Source organism: Ctenocephalides felis, unplaced genomic scaffold (assembly GCF_003426905.1).
Source record: "Ctenocephalides felis isolate EL2017-DRISC unplaced genomic scaffold, ASM342690v1 CF-g0.4_SCAFFOLD_00036, whole genome shotgun sequence".
NCBI lineage: Eukaryota > Metazoa > Arthropoda > Insecta > Siphonaptera > Pulicidae > Ctenocephalides > Ctenocephalides felis.
In genome coordinates this window covers 11,926-18,884 of record NW_020536190.1, presented here as the reverse complement: position 1 = coordinate 18,884, position 6,959 = coordinate 11,926, and the positions used below count along the sequence as shown (strand labels likewise).

At 30.0% G+C, this 6,959-nt stretch overlaps 2 non-coding genes across 2 annotated transcripts; both read right to left on the bottom strand.

The window, feature by feature from the left end:
- Positions 1 to 2,936: 2,936 nt before the first annotated feature.
- Positions 2,937 to 3,020, bottom strand: Trnal-uaa. Its single transcript has one exon. It is a non-coding gene; the product is annotated as a tRNA-Leu (tRNA).
- Positions 3,021 to 3,973: 953 nt separating this feature from the next.
- Trnal-uaa lies at positions 3,974 to 4,057 on the bottom strand. Its single transcript has one exon. It is a non-coding gene; the product is annotated as a tRNA-Leu (tRNA).
- Between the last annotated feature and the right edge of the window lie 2,902 nt (positions 4,058 to 6,959).

Here is a 6,959-nt window from a genome sequence, read left to right as displayed (position 1 = left end):
TAATTTTTTGCTTATTGATTAAGTCGATTATAAAACATATCGGGAAGTTCATGTAACTTGCCTCAAGGCAAAATACGAATACCAACTAGTTTATAGTTTACGTTGATTCATGAGAATTCCTTAGAAACAAGCCATTTTTCTTAAATCAGAAGAGAATAAATTATCAGAGGTATTATTGTCGTTTTTGTGTCCTTACTACGTGTCTTGGTAGACGTTACAACTCACCCCAAACACAGGGTAAGATACAACACACTTTTTTTAGAAAATGATTAATTCTAAAATAATGTACAATAAGTGTGAAAGAATTTTTACTTGATTTGGTAGAGAAATAGTTACAGCAATTATCTATCTTTGTAGAAATATAATAAGTAAATCTCAAGATATATTAATTAAAAAAACTGTTACACTCTGCCCCTACAGATAACTATGTAATAGATCGATGAGCCATACAACGTATAAGTTCACTAGGGAATCAATTACGCTGACAAGAAATGTGGAATTGATTTAAGTGCCATGGTACATTGATTTCACATTTCCTTACAATATCTCATTCGTTAAATGAGTATTGGAATCATACAATGATGGTCCCACTCATGTTTGAAGGTAATAAACAAGAAATTAATTAGTTTCTTTACTTTCATTTGGTTTCATCATACATTTTCTTATGATTCACCTCTAAACGTTTTAAAGGATCATTTATATATTTTGTGTGTATGTGTATGCTATATTTATCATATTTTTAATATTCATTATTTTAATATTTAGTCGCTTATTGTGACGGGTGGGGTAACAGGCGTTTTTCAATAAGATCTTAAACAATATAATTTTTTGTATTTGCCACTGTCCAGTAGTTCGACGAAGTAAACAGAAGTGTGCATGCGTCATTATTATCGACTGATTTTAATTTCATATATCTTATTTCTCAGCCTTTTATGTGTAAAAGTTTTTATAATTGCTAAATTATTTAAATAGTTATCCTGATGAATGTAAATAAATCACATCTGGAAATATTAGTGTTGTCTTGCGAGTAGTGAAGTTCAACCAGATTCAAGTGAAGAATGGGTGGAATTTATAGTTTGTGAATTATGGTCACATATAAATTGTATTACAGGAGATGCTATCTTTTTTATTTGTATTAATATACGTTTCCTGTATAATAAGAATTTATATTGCTGGAGGCACTATCGTATTTTTTTTTTGTTTTAATCATAGTTAAGGTTAATTTGTTGAAAGAATTACTTAGAAACAAATCAATTTTCGTAAAAATGAGTGAAGAACTAATTATCAGATACTACTTGCGACATTAGATGTTAAAACTAATAGTTGCATTATCTTTATTTCGTAGAATTATAATCGGTAAATCTCAAGATATACTAATTTTAAAAACAACTATTATAACAAGCTGCTAGTTCCCCTACTTACGTGATTAAAATAACACTTATCGTCATACTAAAAAAATACATAATGCAAATTGAATTTTATATTTTTATTTTTATTGAAATTTGCTTGCATGAAAGCTTAGCAGTAAAATATTGGTTTATCAGAAAAAGTTTTCACTGATTCGTTAGGTTTCTGAACATTTTGATGTACCACAGAAAAAATGGATGTGTGTGTGTATGTATGTATGGGTACAATTTTTCGTCCACGTTTTCGGGCACACGGATCAACCGATTTGAATAGTTCAAAAAACATTGGATTCTTATTGGTAAGGAGATGTGGTGTTTAGTTTTTGGCAAAGGCAGGTCTTGCCATTTCAAAGATACCAAGCTAAATGTGCAAAAAAATGGCAGTTTTTGAGAGAACTAAGTATCCGATTTAAAAAACTTTCTGCTGAAACGATTGATTTGGGAAATTTTTTTCCAAAAATTTAATTTTTCGAATTTTGAAGATAATTCGATTTTTAATTTTTTTCTATCTAAAGTTCTAAAGCTGAATTATATACTTCAAATAAATAATTTTAACGTTTCACTTGAGTTTATATCATTCTTATAAATATTATACAATGTCCTTCATTTTAAATTTGATTGATTAAGTTTTATTTATTTACTTTTCTGTAAACATATTTAAGTTACATCTATTTAAAAACATTTAATAATCCTCAAATTATTCATCACGGTACAGGAAGTTCCAACAATTTGCATTAAGGCACGATACCATACACCACTAGTTATTACTTTATTTTTATAGGTTAATCAAAATATATAGTACCAATTTAATCATTAAACGATACAAATTGTAGCTAATTGCTTGATATTATAGCTAAATATATTACACCCTCGTCATTAAATCTAACGCACACTTAATTTAGTGTTCCGCAAATATAAAGGACTAAGCATGTTTGTATTTGATGTAATTATTAGGCGAATAAACATATATCGCAAAATTTGTAAAGGATCTGTGCACACATATTACATTCTGTTTAGAGACCTAATATAATAATTGAATTTAGTGAGTGTTGAAACGCCGATTTACTCAGACAAATTCAAATTTAGCATGGTCATAATAAGCATGGCTGCTCTTACAATATCATATCTTACGAAAATAATTATGAACTAGTGGTGAATGGTATCGTGCCTTAAAGCAAATTGATAGAACTTCCCGTACCGAGGAATTTTGAATGTTTTCAAATATATTATTGTGAATATTGTAACTTAATATATATGTTTACACAAAAGTAAATACACAAAACTTAATCAATCGACTTTAGAATAAAGTACATTTTCTAATATTTATAAGAATGATAAAAACTGAGTTGCAAAGATGAAATTATTTGTAAAGAATATATAGTTAGCTTCAAATTTAACAAACTAATTTTATGTTTTCTCGACGTTTCAAGCCATTTGGAATCGAATGAAACTAAATTTGGAAGAGTATGTGTGTGCGTATCCAGCAGAATTTCTGTATAAAACCACCGTTTTTAATTAAAAATTTAAATTTGTTAGGTGTGGGATTCGAACCCACGCTCCCAAGCAGGAACCAGAGCTTAAACCTGGCGCCTTAGACCGCTCGGCCAACCTGACCACGACCGAATACTTTTACCAAACTATAATTAGCTGATAATTACAAAACAAATTAAATTTTTCAAATGCAATCATTTTGCAGTATACAGCTGTATTTCTGTATAGAACACGGTTTAATGAAATTAAACGAATCAAATTAATAATATTTTTATACATGTAATTAATAATTTAAATGTGTCGCTCGGCCAACCTGACTATGTGAGCGAAATAATTCTCTTTTTCTAACTATTATGAACTTATAATTACAAAACCAAAGATCTCAAAAGTAAAGCTTCATGCAATTATATGTATAAATAAAATTTTTTTTGTCAGGTGTAGGGTTTGAATCTACTCTCCCAATCGGAAACCAGAGCTCAAGTCTGGCGCCTTAGACCGCTCGGCCAACAATAAATAAAGACATAGTATTACACATGTATAATACAACAATAAATATAATGTAATGTAACGTTATAAAGTGTGAGGTTCGAACCAACGCTCCCAATCGGAAACCAGAGCTCAAATCTTGCGCCTTAGACCGCTCGGCCAACCTGACACACGTAAGAAACATTTTTTCAAACTTTAATTAGGTGATAATTAAAGAACACATTAAACATTTCAAATGCTAAAATTTTGCAATATGCAGCTGAATTCCTCTATAGAACTACCGAATATTAAAATTATTAATATTAAACATGTAATTAAAAATTTAACTTTGATAAGTGCGGAGTTCAAACCCCCGCTCCCAATCGGGAACCAGAGCTTAAATCTGGTGCCGCAGATCGTTAGGCAAACCTGACTATGCATGAGAACTTCTTCCAAACTATAATTAGCTGATAATTACAAAACAAATTAAAAATTTCAAATGCCAAAATTTTTGCAACATATAGCTGAATTTCTATATAGAACCACCGTTTAATGTAATTAAACAATTCAAATTAATAATTTTTTTATACATGTAATTAAAAATTTAAATTTGTCAGGTGTGGGGTTCGAACCCACGCTCCCAATCGGGAACCAGAGCTTAAATCTGGCGCCTTAGACCACTCGGCCAACCTGACCACGTATGAGCGAATTTCGCTATGTCAAAACCTTTGACTTATGTACATCAAATTATCAGATATTCATAGAGATTTTAATATTGTGTACACATTTTGTGTAATTTTTTTGGGTTAAAAAATTTCAAAATTCTGAAAAAATTTATAAATTATCAAATTATAGCAAAAAATAAATGTTTAATTATCATAATTTGGCAACAATTTTGTAAGGTTTAATATTACATCTTTCAGCTAATGATGTTCAGTTTACATCTCTTTTCGTCAGAAGATCTATTTTTACAACTATGAAATCGTTTTTTATATTTAGAATCCAGAAATAATGTTCTCAATAAAAGCAAACATATTGCCAAACCCTTTGATCATCAGCAAATTGGGGTTTTACAAATACAACCATATTGCTACCTTAAACCGAATATCTACTTACGCTACAATTTAAACATTTTTATAAAAAACTTTTACTTTTTAGATTTATTTCTAAATATTGTATATGATTTTCTATATAGATAGTATAATATAAGTAAATAGGGCATTCACTGCCGTGGACCCCCTGAATATTGTCATGGACTTTTGAAGGTCCGTTTGGAAGACTTTGAGAACCACTGGCCTGACCAAATATTTATAGATAACATTGCTTTAAATTTATTAATACCAATAATCAATATCATGGTTCTCAAATTTATCTACATAATATTTAATATTTTCGAAACAAAACCATTTTCATGCTACAGTTATAGTGGTAAATAGTAAAGTATGGTGTGCGGTTTGAAGCAATTTTGCGCGCCTGTTCCGTGTCAGATACGGGTAGATGAATTCGAAGGTAACAAACTAGTCCAAGCGAGCAATCTATCAAACCTGTGTCAGGAACGATACTGATAGGGTTTTAGTTTGTAACAAATGTCTTGTTTTTTCTTCAATGTTCAATATATGACGCGTAGAGATAGATTTGGGCGAAAGCGATAGCAAAAAAAAGATAGATTACATGTTTATTCATCTACAATAGAACCAATATATAATGACATCAATAACTATATTTTATTTAAAGGACTTTCATTTAATTTCTCTGACTAGTGTTAATTATATGCAGTTTTAAATAATTAACACAGTTGTCAATTTTAATAAATTAATCGATTATTTCATTATTAACTACAAATGCGTTTTTAAGCTGAAGTTGTCATAAATAAAATGTAAGATCTGTATCAGGATCCAATTTGCCTTTTGATTTAAAGCGCCATATCATCTACGTTTGGAGTTACCAATCGATTTGCTTCGAACAGAAATTTGTCCAAATATTTATCTAAAATGCATATGTATTGTTTTAGGCACGTTCAAATACAACTAAATTCATATGCAGTTATCTGCATGATCTGTTCATTATAAAAATTACGTTTTAAATACTTTGTGAGTATATTTTAAATTAAGAAAATAACTGTTGGTGTACGGCATCGTACCTTAATACTGTAACTTTTAGCACCATAATCTAAAATTTTCAATGTCTTACAGTTGTACTTATTATTAAAATCTCTATAAAATATCTGATAATCTAATAACCATTTTTGATCGCCTTATGGCATTTTTTTATTTACTCTTAAACCTGCATTATCAAAAATTTTACCGGTTGCTTATTTCGAAGCTTCGATCTAACAAAAACTGAATTACTTCAATAATAACGAGTTCTACAAAGAAAAATAAATTATTTACAATAAGAAATAAATGAAACATGAAAATCTATGCTGCATACCCGACCTACTGGTTAATTTGTACAAAGTTATTTGTACCGATATTCAATACAAATAACATCAGCGCTTCATTATCTGGAGTGAGTACAGAAAGTTTGTGAAGTAATACAAATAAAATTTATGAAATCTAATCAACGTGAATTTCTACTGAGTTTCATTGAATTGTTTTTGAGTTCTTGAAATTACGTAACATTTAATTACTTACAAACTTTTGGTCAATATTTGTATCAAAAACTAATAGGCGTGAACTCAACTGACATCCTTCAAACAGATTTTGATTTTTTAAAAATCGTTCAGGATCTGTGACTAAAACATAAACAAAAAAATACAGTTTTTTGCTAACTATGCAAAGAAATCGCTTGGCCGATCACCGCGCAGAACTAATGAGACTAGATTGAGCTACATCAAATTGTTTTTAAATTTTTGAAATCGGTTTTCCCGTTAAAAAAAGCCCGCAAAAAATCTTGCCGACTTCACAAAGTCGTTACTAATTATTACAATCTTTGATAAAATGTCGTATATAATCCACATGTCATTTACTATAATTTAGTATGTTTTTTAGACCATGAACTTTATCGTGATAAAAACTTTTGTCTAAATTGTCAGAAAGATTTTTTTCAGCTTTATCTGATTTTTGAATCCTCGTGTGTCAATTACATATATAGGGGAAAGTCCTGTAACGCCGGACACTCTAATACGTATTATTTAAGCGAGAATAAATCTTTTCATTACAAAATACAAGTGAAAGGGGCATGGGGGCCAACAGGTACAGGATCACGTGCCAAGCTTCGCCTGTGACGCACACGGCCACGGCGAGAGCAACCCTTTCCTGTTTTAGGCGCAAAATCACGTCGTCACCTATATATCAATGGAAGTAATTTTAGCATATTTATGCATTTACATTTGAGTGGTATGGAAAGATAAAAGTTGTACTTGATTGTTATCCGTAAAATGGTAAAATATTATTAATTTTTTTAAACAATTTTAGTAGGTGCCACCAAATCAACGAAAATGTTTCTCCCCTAGCACCGGACACTAAGTCGTTCCTTAGTGCCGGACAGTAAACATATTGATATTTTTTGTGAGAATTTATGTAATTTATTTCAATTATTAAATTTTGTTCTGTCTGAGTGCTAACAGTCACAACATACCCCCATTTTTCGTATTTC